This window comes from Chionomys nivalis, chromosome 1 (genome assembly GCF_950005125.1).
Source record: "Chionomys nivalis chromosome 1, mChiNiv1.1, whole genome shotgun sequence".
Lineage (NCBI taxonomy): Eukaryota > Metazoa > Chordata > Mammalia > Rodentia > Cricetidae > Chionomys > Chionomys nivalis.
The window spans coordinates 48,135,163-48,150,930 of record NC_080086.1 but is presented as its reverse complement, the minus strand read 5'-3'; positions in this window follow the sequence as shown (position 1 = coordinate 48,150,930).

Sequence of the window (15,768 nt, the reverse complement as noted above, 5' to 3'; positions counted from 1 at the left end):
GAAATGCCGAAAACCAAGTATATACTGTGTAGTAATAATCCCTATAAGATTTACCATTTTATAACTATGTACATTGTTTTTCATTTTTAATATCAGGTTGTTTACCCTTTATATTAAAAAAATAGTCCTCCTCTTCGCTAAATTTGATGGGACATGTTCAGCCGGGATTCATACCCCTCACCCCTTCTGTTCCGCTTGCTCCTTCAGACAGAGCCAAACAGGTGCACATTCAGGACAGCTCCCTTGGCAAATCAGATGTGAAAGAGGACTTCCTGGGGAGCAGTTTTCACTCTGTTCCACTTTCTCCCAAGAGACAGTTATTGGCTACCAACATTTCCAGAAAGAAATTTGAACTTCTGGGAAGGTTTGAAGGACTTTAAAAGACAATGGGACCCATTCTGTCACCTGTGGTGCATGGCATTGATTCTCACTAACTTACTGGTCCTCAGCCCTTCCCTAAACAAAACAAACTGCTGTGCTCTCAGATGCAGGTGAGTCCTCCTAACTCTGAAGGGCTTCAATAGGAAGCTCTCTTACCTATCAAAGGACAGCAGCCTTTGGCATAATGCTACTTACCATCTCCACATTTTGGCTACTTTTGCCATGTCTCTTACTATCAGGAAACTGCTTGTCCCCATAAGAGTAATGACTGGATTAAAAAAAAAATCGTAATAAAATGTGAAGTTATTTATGGTTTAAAGGAGTGGGGGAGGCGATGATAGAGACAGTACTATAAATAAAAGTAATGTGCTTTCTCCCATATGAATTAAATTGCTGTAAATTTGAACTCCTTAGGGTCTCTCTACTTAGCAAATGAAAAAAAAAATAGCGCAGGTAAGGAAAGGAGGTTTATGGTCATAGCAGTTGTTATGGGTTACTGTAAATAATCTCTTTGCTTGCAATCTGAAAACATGTTGGCAAACCCCCAGAGTGTGACAAAATGTTTTATTGGGCAGAACTAGTATGTTCTGGAAGGATCAGAGAAAAACTTTACATGCAAATTATGCTCATGCCTTGCACCTAGCAAGTGCAATTACTGTCATAGTCACTTCTACCACAGATGTGCCTCTTCTTTTAATGCGGTTTCTAAATCCATTTTGCTTCTAACACACCTATATGCCCTGCCTGATGGGACTAGCATAGGACACGTAACAGTGAGGAGGGGCCTGATCCTAGGCACCAAAGCAACAGTGAGAAAGATAGAAGAGAGGCCCCTTGAAATTAAACTGAGAGAAATCTACACCCAACCCTGTGTGACCCTCTCCACATAATTTGTCATTTCCCATCTCGGATTGCTTTGCCTGTGCTGGTGAAAGCTGATTAACACTGGCAAGGGGGTTGATGGAATCTTAAATCTTATAATTACAACAGAAGAAGGCCAGGGCATCCTAAAACTTGCAGGAGCCATGACCGATATTCAGCATGAACCCCAGTTGCCGGTCAGCATAGATAAAATGTATATAAATATACGCATACAGAGATGCACTCGTCATCTCAAATCCTTCCTTTGCTCAGAATGTAAGGCATAATGTGAGTCAACTGAAAACCTGATATTTACCAAAAGTTGATACACAAGAGCAGGTTTAAATAAAATTTCCATTCAATTTCTGGGCCGGAAGCCCAGGAAATTAAAAAAAAAAAAAAGAATTAAAGGCACATGTGGATCTTCTCAGTGTGAATGCCGGATGGAGTTTTTATTGAATTTGGCCTCAACTGATTGTAGCATTATAAGCAATTCTGCAGTTAAGTTTCAGCAGGCATTTAAATGGCAAATCCTCTTTTTAGGGCATTATAACTAAGAATAATAACTTCCTTTTCCTATGGTACCTTTTATATCAAAGCTCTTTAGCTGTGAGATCATCTTCCCATTGTTAAGATGTGCCATCTGTGTGGTAAGATAGAAACTATTTCATGCTACTGATAGCACATATTACTTGTTTGTTTCCCTGTTTACTGAGTAACAAAAGGAAATGAAGAAAAATATCTACAAAACCCACAGAAGGGAATTCTTAGGCAAGAGGACAAACTGTAACACAGCCAGCTACTGACAAACACATCTGTTCTTTTGAAGGTCTGCTGGAGTTTTTCCTGGGTTGCAAAGGCAAGACGTAGGAGCTTTGCTATGTTACTTTCTTAGTGTTGTAGCTTCTTTTTTGGATGCTGAATTGGGGTATATTGACTACATCACTGGATTTAGTAGCTCTGAGTGTGTTTGGGGTATGGTCATATTGTCTACACCGCTGGATTGAGTGGCTCAGAGGAGTGTGTTTGGGGGATGGTCATACTATCTATCTTGCTTAGTTGAATGGCTCTGAGAGGTGTATTTGGGGAATGGTCATCCTGTCTGCACTGTTGGGTTGAGTAGCTCTGAGGAGTGTGTTTGTTGGTTGGTTTGTTAGTTGTCTACTTGAATCAGACAATAAATTAAAAAAACTTTTCAGCATCCAAGTTGAAGTAAGGAATTCAGGTGGGTAAAACAACAGCAATCAAAGCCTCACCATGAAGTTTTGCCTTGAATGTCTAATGGAATGCTAATTATCTTTACTAGAGCAAGTCCTTTGTATTTCTGGTAAAAACAGAAGATTCTGAAAAAGATATATAGAAGTTGAGCTGACATATTCTACCACACCCTATTGCTGGAACTTAGCTTTGGATACTAATGTAATAACTGAAAACTCAGACTATTTTTGTTTACTCTGAAGATATTTTCTGAATTTTTGTATCTTGTTGTTCTCTTGGTGCCATCCTGTAGATCACTATGTAACAGGACTTTATTGTGTTATTATTCATGTGTCTACTATTGTATTACCAGTGTCCTTTGCTAGATTTAAAACTTCTCAGAGGCACCAGTTTTGCTCTGTTTACTGCCCCACACAGAGTTCCAAGCAATCTGTAACATACACATAATGGGTTGGCAGGAAATGTTTGTTCAGTAATGCAGCAACCTTCCAATATGTCTGGTGCTATACAAACTGCTTATTGAGGGAAGTTGATGACCCTCACAGCCGCTACAGATGCTAATTATTCTGCAAGTTTTTTTCTGAAGATAAATATGCTGAAATACATAAAGTGAATTTGTTTATCTAGAAACTCACTCTTCCAAGATGGTACAAGCTGCAGTTCCTTGATGTTAAGAAGTCTTGTTAGTGTGTATACCACCTCAAGTTTGAAGGACTTTATGTCAACCATCTAATCCAATGACTCTCAGATTCTAATGTGTATAGAACTTGTGAATCTGCCTAAAACACCACTTCTGACGTAGTAGGTCTAGGGTATAGCCTGGGACTCTACATTTCTACCAAGTATCTGGATAATAATTCCAGTGTTGCCAGCGGACTGAACTTTGAGGAGGCAGTCTACAATCCAAGCACTCAGTGTTAATGTCCAAGGCATCTGTCACATACTTAAGGCTCAGTGATTTGAGTTAATAGAAGTGAAAGACACTGTGATAACCTAAATCATCATACAATTACATAATTCCATTTAACATGATTTCTGTTTTAGTCCCCATGGCTGGTCTGAGTTAATTCTCAGGAGATTTTAATTTTCTATGCAGATGAACAAGTTAGGAAGATAATGGAATCTTCCTTAGCTTATAAGATTTGAAGCAAAAATCAGCAAATTTTGAATCCTGCTCTTTTCTGTATTTGACCAGAGCACACTGGCTCATCTTCATTGAATTTTGAAAGGTATATTTTGAGGAGAAATAGCAAGAGACTGAAAAAGTTAGAGTGAGTAAAGAAAATGTGCATAATGTAGTTATTGTTTATAAATTGGTGATGATGAGTTTGTAGCAGACTAAGAAAGACAGAAGGTCTTTGATGTGGGAGGCCCCTCTGTGGGCTGTGATTACCATTAATGAATAAAGAAACTGCCTTGGCCTGTTGGTTGGAAAGAACTTAGGTAGGTGAGGAAGTCAAACCTGAATGCTGGGAGAAGGAAGGCAGAGAGAGACACCATGGAGCCACCGGAGTCAGACATGCCGAATCTTTGCCAGTAAGCCACTGCCACGTGGCGATATACAGATTAATAGAAATGGGTTAAATTAATACAAGAGTTAGCCAATTGTAAGACGAGGGGACTGCTTGCTTGTTCCTAGCTGCCTGGCTAGCTTAGACCCGAAATAACCACACAGAAACTGTATTAATTAAATCACTGCTTGACCCATTAGCTTTAGTTTCTTTTTGGCTAACTGACATCTTAATTTAACCCATTTCTATTAATCTGTGTATCACCACAAGGTTGTGGCCTACCAGCAAAGCTCCACCATGTCTGACTCTGGGAGTGGTTCCATAGCATCTCTCTAACTCTACCTTCTTCCTCCCAGCATTCTGTTTAGTATTCCCTGCCTACCTAAATTCTGCCCTATCAAGAGGCCCAAAACAGTTTCCTTATTCATTAATGGTAATCACAGCATACAGAGGAAAATCCCATATCAGCCAATAAGAAGCTAGAGCTAATGGGCCAAGCAGTGTTTTAATTAAAATAGTGTTTGTGTGGTTATTTTGGTTTTGGGTGACTGGGATGAACAAGTGGCCTCCTTTTTTGCTACAGGTCTTCATGAAGCCCTTAGCTCTTCACTCGAAAAATCTTTCATATAAATACATTAATGAATACAATATATCTTTTGCTCTAATACATCTCATATCCAATTCAGAAGCTGCTTTTTGTAGTGGGTGCTAATTAACACAGTCATGGTCAAAGGGCTGAGGGTAAATGCCAATTGAATGTTTAGCCCTACATATGCTGCTATTTATATTTCTGCCTCAAAGGTTCAAGAAACATCACAGAAGAGAGATAGGAAAGAATGTAAGAGCTAGACATTGGGAAAGAGCATTATAAAACTGTATCCTGGACATAACATAGCCCTTGCTCACACAACTGTGTTTGCCTGCATTAGACCGCCTTGCATGAGAATGAGCCCTTTGACATTTTATCATGCATAGGAGAGGGGCTCATGAGGCCCAACTCACCCTCAGGACCTATTGGCAGTTAATGATTACCAAGAAATAACAGTTATTTCCTTAGGTAATGTGGTTTACTCTAGGAGATAACCCCCATCCATGCTCATGCAAGGAACCCTATAATCCCCTGGCCATTTCCACCCACGAAAGACAAAAATAGGAAATAAACTTGGAATGATAGGTCCAGAGTGAGGTAAGAGAGAATATGAGTGGGGCATGTATAATCAAAGCACATTGTATACATTCATGAAGTTTTCAAAGAAAAAAATACAAAGGAAATGATGTGGTTGTGGGGTTCAGTAAGTTTATACATTGATGTACAATGATTTTTCCAAGCATGACAACCTTTTTTAAATTAAATATAAAGGATTTGTTTTTCAAATTTTTGTTGAAAATACATCCCTTCCATTTGTTTAATTTAAGTCTTCACACATTATTATTGTGATGATAATTCCTTGATAATACCAAATATACAGCTTTCTAGGTAGGCTTCTCTTCTTTGTATAGCTCTAAGTTTTTATGCAGCTAAATATATCTTAGTTAATATGTTGAGACAAAGGTTTTTCTTTCTATTCTAAAATTAAAGTTAAAAGAAAGTTCTTCTCAGGGTATTTTGAGAAAGAAAGAAAAATGAACCACTGGATCTTCATGTAAGGATGGCTAATATTAGCTTTAAAAATATCTTTTAAAAGCACATAGAATGAAAATCTTGTGGCTTGGGATATAGTTCAGTGGAGGATAGAGCACTTTGAAAGGAGGAAGATGAAACCTTGTGAATGCCCTCATTTTGATAGATTATTGTTTTAGTTTTATAGATTATTGTTTTCCCATTGTATCCTTATGGGTCAGAGAAGAGAAATTAAAAGAGCAACCTCAGTGGTTCCTTGTTCAAAAAGCACTAATTCATGATGATACCCCACTGTGTGAGTCAGCATTCCAGGACTGTAACAAATGTCTGTGATAATCAACTTATACAGAGAAAGGCTTATTTTCTTTCACAGTCTGTGTGGATTTGGTCTATGAAAAACTGAGTGACTTCAGTGCTTTCCAGATTGGTGAAGCATGTCTGAGAGCATATTGTTGAAGCAAGTAGCTCAGTTTGTTGGCAGGACACAGAAGAGAGTTAAAGAGAGAGCAAAACACCACAATCCCTGCTAAGATCATGTTCACTGTGACAGAAAACCTTCAGTAGATGTCAGATCTTCAAGGTACCACCACTTCCCAATAGCATCAAGTTAGTGACTAGTTTTTTAGTGGGCAGTATTTGGTGAGCATTATAGGAAAAACCCATGACCATTTTGCCTTAAGTACCCCCTCCCTGACACCACTACATTAATTGGAAAGAGTTCAGTATATCTGTTCAAGTCATAGACATGCAGTTTTCAACAGTGACACAATCAAACTCAAGGCAAAGTGTATACAACAGGAAAACAAAGTAGTGAACACCAAAGAATAAAGAAAATAAGTTTATGTTGTTAGTTTATCTACACAGCCCAAGAGTCATGATTTAGAATGCCTTTGGCATTAGTAGAGCCTATAGTAAATGAACATTTTTTTTCTTATTTATTCTGAAAAAGAATCCAAAGTATGTCTTCTAATTTGGCCAGTTTACTGCTATGTAAACATTTTTTTCTCTAATCACTTAGAGCAGCCTTAATATGAGTAGTCAGGGTTATAAAACATTGGAGAGAATCAATTCTGTCGTAGCAGTGTGAAGCTTCTGCAAGACTTCGGAGTTTGTCCTAAGTGGGGCTACAAGGGAATGAAGAAAGAAAACACAAATGCACAGACAAAAAAGGTTAGATAGGATGGTTTGTTCTTGATCTGATGGAGGGCATCAACTACATCAGGGAACCTCAGCATTTACTTTAGCATCTGAATTGAGGAGATGAGTTTATGATAGACAGCTGGACACGTTAACAGACTTAGCTAATCTAGGTAAGAGAGCTCTGTCTGTATGGAAGAAATCTCAAATTCAAGTCATCAGCGAGCAGGAAGCTGTGATTGATAGTTTCCACATATCCTGTCAGTATTGGCACTAAGACCAGATGATGGCTTTGTCATTCCTCTGACCCTCACCCAGGTAAGGGTTTGCCACTTTCATGGGTCTGGAACATTGGGGTTCTTGACATTGCCATGCTCATGTCAACAACAACTCAAGGATCCACACAGCTGTAGACATTTCTTGTTTTGGACACCTTTTAGAAACAAATAATATGTATGTTCACTAATGCTCTTGTACGTTGTAAAGATTTGTCACTCACTCATATTGGTTTAATAAAATGCTGATTGACCAGTAACCAGGCATGAAGTTTTGGTGGGGCAACCATATTAAGAGAATTCTGAGAAAAGGAAAGGCAGATCACAGTCACCAGCCAAATGCAGAGGAAGCAAGATGAGAATGCCTCACTGATAAAAGGTACTAAGATATAGGGCTAAAGATACATAAGAAGTGTAGGTTAATTTTAAGTTGTAAGGGCTAGTTAATAATAATCCTGAGCTAAGAGGTCAAACAGTTTATAATTAATATAAACCTCTCTGTGTTCTTTGAGACTGAATGACTGCTGGACCTGGCGTGACAGAAACTTCCATCTACAGAGGATGGATACTCTATACACCTAACTTCAACTCACCAAAATAAAATGAGCATTTGCTTCCTCCTGAATTTGGTCAGAACTATAATATTAATGGTTTCTCACAGCCTCATTCAAAGTAAACACAAGGGTTGGTTGAATGTCAAAAATATTTTTGAATATATGTAATATATTTAGATCACTGGATTTTGACATTTTTCTTTACATTTTGGTCAAAATGATTAAAGGAAAAAATTTCTCATTAGAACAGTCATTTTATATGTTAAAATATCTTTTTGAGGAACAGCTAACTAGAATCTCTAGTGGCCCTGAAATTTTAATACACATTCAAATCACTTGGGAAACATGAAAACTTTTCTATAGATTGCCTGGCTTCAACTAATACTGCTGACTTCAGTATCTTAGAGCCCCTCTCAGGCATGAGGAACTTTTGTTTTTATTTCACATAGTCCATGAGATATAGGTGAACTTGATTAAGAAAAGCATTTGTGGTATGGCTGTTTCTTCCAAGCAAGATGAGTTAAAATCTTAGTCCCCACAGGCCTTCTAATGTGACTTTATATGCAAAGAAGGTCTTTTCACACATATTTCATAAAGTTAAGTTCTGATCATACAAAATTACAGTAGATGTAAGTCTAATTACAGGTACTGTCATAAAATAAGGCACATTTGAACAGAGATGTAAAGAGATAAACACTATGCAACACTGAGATAGGCAAACCCCAGAAGATCTGTGACTGGAGGGTGAATAGAGGCTGAGGTTGGTACTGGGCAACTGCAAGCTAAGATCCTAAAAGTGTTTCTAGAATCTACCAGAACTTAGAAGAATGAGATGATTTCTCACCCTGGACTGAGAAGCCTAGGGCCTCTTAATTGTGAGGATAAAAGGCTGTTGTTTCAAGCATCCTGGTTTATGATAAGTGGTTATGGCAGCCATGGGAAATGAGCACAGCATTTCCTAGTTAATCCAACAAGAAGGTTCAATTTTAGTAAGTAATGCCACCTTCCCCACCTTCAAACTAATTTACCCATTGAGTTTAACTGGTGAGTGTTTCTAAATTAATAGCTACTTTCAAGAACTATGCCAAAATAAATATTTATCCTCCTCTTAATCTTTTTTTCCCCATTCCTTGTTACTCTCATTAAAATGGGAGAATTCAAAACACCTACTTTGGTGCAACATTTATCTGGATCATTATCATTTCAACAGTTATATTTCACCATGTGCTGTTCCAAGCCTTTATTTGCTCACACACTTCCCATCATGGTATACAAAATACAGGGTGGCTGGGTCGCTTTACTCCAATGTTATCTGAAAAAATATGTACAATAAAATCATTTTTAAGCTGAAGAACTAAAAATTGGACTGTTTCCTCTCTCCCTCTCTACCCCTCTCTGTATTATATGTATATGCTCACACATGTTTTGTGTGTGCCTTCATGCCTTATTACTCCCCAACTTATTTCTGAGACAGGGTCTCTCAGTGAACCTGAAGCTACACAGGAAGAGAACAAGCCTCAGCTATCATCCTGTCTCTACACACACACACACACACGTAACACTAGGGTTGTAGGCACATGTGATCATACCCAGGTTTTTTATGTACAAGAACTGAGAATTCTAACTCAGGTCCTCATGCTTGAGAAGCAAATGTTCTTAACCACTGAACTACCTCCCTGGCACAGAAGTTGCTCTATTTTTTCTTGAATTCATTGTTTAAAAATGATGGATAAAAAGCCTAGTAATAAAGTGCTGATGAAGAGGTCCTGCTTCCAGCCAACAAAACTGATGGTGACAGGAAGAACCATGGGAATGACTCCAATTAATGAACTATATGGTTGATGTGAAGTAAAACCTGAATGCAGATTCATGTGTGTGTAAAGACATAAAATTTCTGAGAGACCTCTAATTCCCCTGAAGTAACCATTATTTATTATTGGTATCTCCCTACAATGACCTCTAGACAATGTTCTTTGGGTGCTCTTTCTAGCTTTCAAATTATCAGAATCCTGAAGCAGGAAAAAAGCACAATGTAAGAAAAGTGAGTAATAGAGTAATATTCCTAAAATAACTAAAGTGGGAGTTTACCTCCACCTTGAAATCCAGCATACCTAGACAATAATATTTAAGATGTCCAATACAAAATGGAAAATGAGAAATCCTAAATCAGAAAACAAGACATCTCTTTATGCAGTAGATCTCCCTGGTCATGGCCTAGTGCTGCACTCAGGAACATACTGGAGATACGGTTATTTGCACAAGGCCTAGACAAGATAGTGCACTTTAACATTGCAACATGAGTAGGGGAGGAGCCCATGAGTCCTCATCCATCCCGGAGAGACTAGTAGCATTTTATAGTAGCTTGGAGCAAAATGTGTCATTTATTCAGTGGTGTAGTCACAGAGAAGTTGCTCTTGTTCATTAAATAGCATCCTGCCCACACTTGGGCAAGAAAATCTCATGGAACAGAAACTTGTTAAGAAAAATACTTGTCACAAAAGAGAGAGGGCAATGAAGGATAGAAATGGGGTCAATGAACATGACTAAAATTCATTACATAAATACATGAAACTGTCAACCAAAACATAGTTCTTCAGCAGGAGAGGCTGGACTGAGATAACGCAGATATTGTTATATAATCTTGCACGCAACTATTACACCCAAATCTCTCTTTCCCTTCATTGTCTTGCTGAAGAGCAGGCAATGTTTGACAAGAAAAGAACTATGTGCAGCTATATCTGTCAATGTCCTTCTATGTCTTCATTTTCAAATCAGTGGTGAAGGAATGCAAATAAGAGAAGACAGAAGGCTCCCAGTCATTTAATATTTCTTGGAATACCATTTTCTTCTCTTTCTGCAAGTGAAGTAAAAGTCCATGTCTAATGAAAACCTTGACTTCTCTGGACATTTGTCAGGTTTACCCAGAAAGCATTTGGCTTGAATTCTCACACGTATCACCAATGTGCCAAAAATCTCTGGCCATGGGTGTTTGAAAAAATTACTTTCAAGGAGCAACAGACACAATGATGTGTGTACATGTAATTGCCACTCAAGCTCAACTCAAGGACCAGTTGAATGTCACTGTTAAGGCATAGGTTAAAAGACACCTTAGAAAGAATCTCATGGCAGTGACAGCAGAACTTTAAAAGACACTTAGGACTTTTCTGAACTCACTGCTTTGTAGAACTGGAAAGGCTCTGCCTTTTAGGGAATGCCATCATGTAATCACAGTTTCAAATTTAGTTTTATCTTTCCACTAGTATTCAGGAGTTATGTTTAAAGCTTGGGTGATGGCTAAAAATATTCAAGCTGATAAGTACTTTGATTTCGTTTTAAAATGGTCTTCCTTTACTTTTTAGGTATTCTACCTAAAATTTGTGCACAATAAAGATTACTGTCTTGTTCATATGAAGTAGGCACATATATGACAGCTGAGCATTTCCATTTTCCTGTCTCCTTTCATTGGCTAATGTTGTAAGTTTTCTGTTGGTGGCTACTCATACATTATGTAGTCAATACTGTCTAACAATTCACCCCCATGCATCACTTATTTAACAAATTGCAGACAATTGCTAATAATTGGTAACAGTATAACCGGACAAATATTCAACAGCTATCTGGATTACTTGTTTTTAATTAGCATTTATTTTGTTGCATATTTCTTGAAGAATAACTTTCATAAGTTTCATAAATGATCGGGTTTCTTAAATATAGTTTGATACTTGCTGATAGACCCTGTGAGAGCATAAATCTTCCTCATTCTCGATACAGGTCCACTTTCCTCTGAACATTTTATTGTAAAAACTAGGGATCTTGCATTAAAATTTAGATCATTAATTTTGAGCAAAGAATGGCAGAATCTCAAAACTGGAATACGTTACAAGAATGCAGCCTAGGGGTTATACAGACTTTTCCAATTTTTAATACTCCCAGGTGCTTCTTTTGTTGAAAACACTTCAACTCTACCCCATATTTGGTATGCTGCCCTTCTTACCAAGTGTGCAAATCTCCTGTAAACCTTATTCTTAATAAGGCTACCAGGATCAGAGCCAATCAAAAAAAGGAATAGTCTTCATAAATATTCACACCGCACCAGAGGTTTAGCTGTAACAAGTCATGAATAGTCATTGGGACTCTCATCAGTGGCTGAGACCCATCAATGCAAAAACAAAACTCACTTCTGACAGCAAATTAATGTGTTTATAAAGTAAAAAAGGCTAAGGGGGTAGAAAGTGAATGTGTTCTCCAAGTAGAGATGTTTCTATTATATCTCATGTATCATTTATCCCTTGCCCCTAATTAAGTGCAGATTTAAATATAAATATCTTTTAATACCCATTTTTCCTAGATTATGGGTAGTTCTTTTTCTTTTTACTGGAAGACTGTGTGTTCAAATGCCACAGTTGACTGAAAAATACAGACATTTCCTCATTGCACATCTGTTTACCCATAATCTAGGAGTACTGTCATGAATAATGGGGTACCATCCCCAGGCTGGTGGTCCTGGATATTATAGGAAAGCAGTCTGAGCAAGACATGGGAAACAAGCCAGTATCAGCACCCCTCCATGGCTTCTGCATCAGCTCTGCCTCCTGGTTGATGCTGTTTGAGTTCCTACCCTCATTGCTTTTGACAGTGACCTGTTAGATGGAACTGTGAAGGGGGAAAAAAACACCCTTTCCTCCTCAAGTTGCTTTTAGTCATGGTGCTGTATTACAGCAATAGTAACCCTAAAGACAATCCCCTTTCTAATATGGCAGCTGATCATTGAGGATTTTGAGTAAATCTTTCTCTCAGTTCTTAGTCAAAAAATAGATCTTGAAATTAAGTATCATTCCCCAAAGTGGTTGACTTAGATGAGACTTGACCTCTGTTGTGGAGAAGCTTTAATTTGCTCCCAGAGTTTCACTGGCTCTGGCTCCTATGAAATGCTTCATCATATATTCAATATAAGTTTAATGATATAATGAACATCCCAAAGTACAGATGGCAATCTAGTGCTTTCAACCCTGGGAGCTTCCTGTTTTAATTAATTTTTTCAGAACTTCACAGGGGTGCAGTGGTCAAATAGAAATCTCAGTATAATGGATGTTTGCCTTCCTCGCTGGCTTATGAAAAGACGATTTTAAAAAACATACAGTTCTGTTAATCTCTAGATCTCCCCAGAAGAAAATAGGATGCAATAAAACATATTTGACTCAGAAGGTTCCTTAGGTTCCATCCCATTTCTGTTTCCCATGAGTCTACCCATGGAGGAGAACTGAACAAATAGATGTGACAGGTCTTCATTTCTTTTAGATATTTGCTCTTCAGTTGTTGGTCTGAGGACAGATAGGATCAGTATCACCAGGAAACGTATTAGGAAGTACAGAACCTCAGATACCTCCAGTCCTTGGAGATATATAATACCTCATGTTATATGTCTGTTGAATAGGTCATAGTTCATCACAGCCATTAAGAGCCAGTGTCTAGCAATAGAATCTTGATCATTAAATGCTTCAAGATTTTCTTCCTTAGTATTATACTGGCGATAACAGTGGTGACTATTCCCAATACTGTTGTAAACATAATTTAGATAAAGGAGATAGTAGAATATTGGTGAAATGAAAGTAGAAAAGGGGCCTACTGGAGGCCGAAAAGTTCAAGAAGATATTGGAGTTACAGTAATGAGGAAATGAAAAGTGGGAGAAAAACAAAGTGTGCATTAATAAGCTACAAGATAATTTATACTCTTGAAAATATTAAAATACATTATGAAGATGGAGTACAATACATATGATAAGATGTTGCAGATATTTACATAAAGAAAATATCTTTACATCAGAAAATTCAGATATTTACATTAAGATTCATAACAGTAGCAAAATTACAGTTATGAAGTAGCAATGAAAACAATATTTTGGTTGAGGGGGTGGAATCACCATAACATGAGGAACTGTATTAAAGTGTCAAAGTATTAGGAAGGCTGAGAACCACTGTTCTAAGTAGATGGTAGGCCACTGCTGCTGTAAAGTGGTAAGTATACATAAAGACGGACAAGCTCCTTGGGGATTGTATTCATCACAGACACCTGGGAATCTGTTTTCATGGGTTCATTTAGGATCAGCAAGGAATATCTTGTCTTTCTGCTGTGCTTCTTTGGATTTTCCTCCCACCTTCCATGTGACCTGATAAGAGACTTCTAACTATGTTTCTATAGTTGAGGATGAGGATCACTATTGATGACTATCCTATGCAACTGATAATCAGTGTCCCAGAGGAATAACAGTAGATTATTCAAAATAGATTCTAGTGCAGGCTGGTGTTATCTCTAGTGTTATTATCTCCATGAACAGCCCTTGTCAGTATCACCAGTTTTGAGGCTGACCTTAGGTGCAGGCTTCTAAAAAATCATTTCATGTTTCATTTCCAATGCAAATGAGGTCCTGTCCCACACCATCCCTATTGGTTTATTTATTTTTATTATATTCCAAACTATCATTCAGAAGGACACCTAAAACAAATGGATTAAAGGACCATTTAATTGCTATCTAACATACATGAAACATCTCAAGTTAGCATTACAAAGAGACATGAATTTTTTTTTTCGAGACAGGGTTTCTCTGTAGCTTTTGGTTCCTGTTCTGGAACTAGCTCTTGTAGACCAGGCTGGTCTCAAACTCACAGAGATCCACCTGCCTCTGCCTCCCGAGTGCTGGGATTAAAGGTGTGCGCCGCCACCACCTGGCGAGACATGGATTTTTTAAATTACATCATTCCTATTAGTCTGGTAAGAAATAATGCTTAAAATGTGCCACACTCCTTTTAACCTGAAGTTGAACTTTTTTTTTTTTTTTTTTTGGTTTTTCGAGACAGGGTTTCTCTGTGGTTTTGGAGCCTGTCCTGGAACTAGCTCTTGTAGACCAGGATGGTCTCGAACTCACAGAGATTCGCCTGCCTCTGCCTCCCAAGTGCTGGGATTAAAGGCATGCGCCACGAAGTTGAACTTTTTAAAACATCCTTGAAGAGAAAAAAAAGCAATAACTTGTTCTTGCTCTCCTTTAGCTTCATTTAAGTCCTTTAACTTCATTCTTTTCCTTTTCTCTTTTTCTAAGAATAGCTTATTTTTATTGATATTTCTGTGTATGTATTTCTGTGTAAGTGTAGGCACCCATGTATGTGAGTGATTCCAAAATCCAGAGAGTGCTTAAGATCACACGAAGCTGGGGATTTGGACTGTTGTGAGGGACCATATGCTAGTTCTAGGAACAGAACTCCAGTCATCTGAAAGGACAGCAAGTATTATTAGCTGCCAAGAAACTTCCAGGCCCACCTCTGTCTCTTACTTAAGTGTGTCAGAGTGCCTTCTTCCACTAATGTCTCAGTGCAGGTTCTGAGCTTCATAGGGGGACTTGAATTCTAATTGTTGTGTATGTTTAGTTGTCATTGCTGACAGAGCTCTTGAGTTCATGTATGACTTGTACAATCATATCTGTAGAATATTTTTATTTTGTACTAGTTTAACCCTTCCAGTACTGTCAGAGTCACTCAGACAACACATCTTGTTTTATTGATCTTGAGATTTAGTAAAACCCCCAGCGGTGACAGCGGAGCCTAAGGAGGTACATTATTCTTTCTTGTTGAACTAACATGAACTTTTACTTCTAAAGCTGTGTTGGAAATGTCTCTGTCAAGATTTTAATTTAATTTAATGAAAAGAACTCAGTCTTCTCATCTGTGTATCTTGATACCTGAAACTTCGGTGAGTGATGAAATTCACACTCCACTTCGACGTCCATGAACTTACACAGAGTTCAACTTCTGAGAAATAATTCTCACCAACACTCAATAACTCTCAGTTAGATGGAACTGTCCACAACATTGTCATCTACTAGTTTATGTATCTTACTTATATCAGGAATCCTTCCAAAGCCAAGAACTGGTATGCTTTGATTTTATATTCACTACCTTGAGCATAGATGTGCAGCTATCTTTTTTGTATTAAAGTAATGGAAGGCACAGTATATTGAATATAATTTAATTATATTTAATTACACATTGATCTGATGAGTGAGTGAATATCACAGAGGGATGGGTGGGTTTTGCTGTATTTTTTTTAACTATAACCATGATATTAGTTTATAAAAAATTGTCCCTAGACATTGTGGCCTAAAAAAAATCACGTGTTTGTACTCACATATCTGTGGTTGAGTTGATCTAGCTGTGTTTAG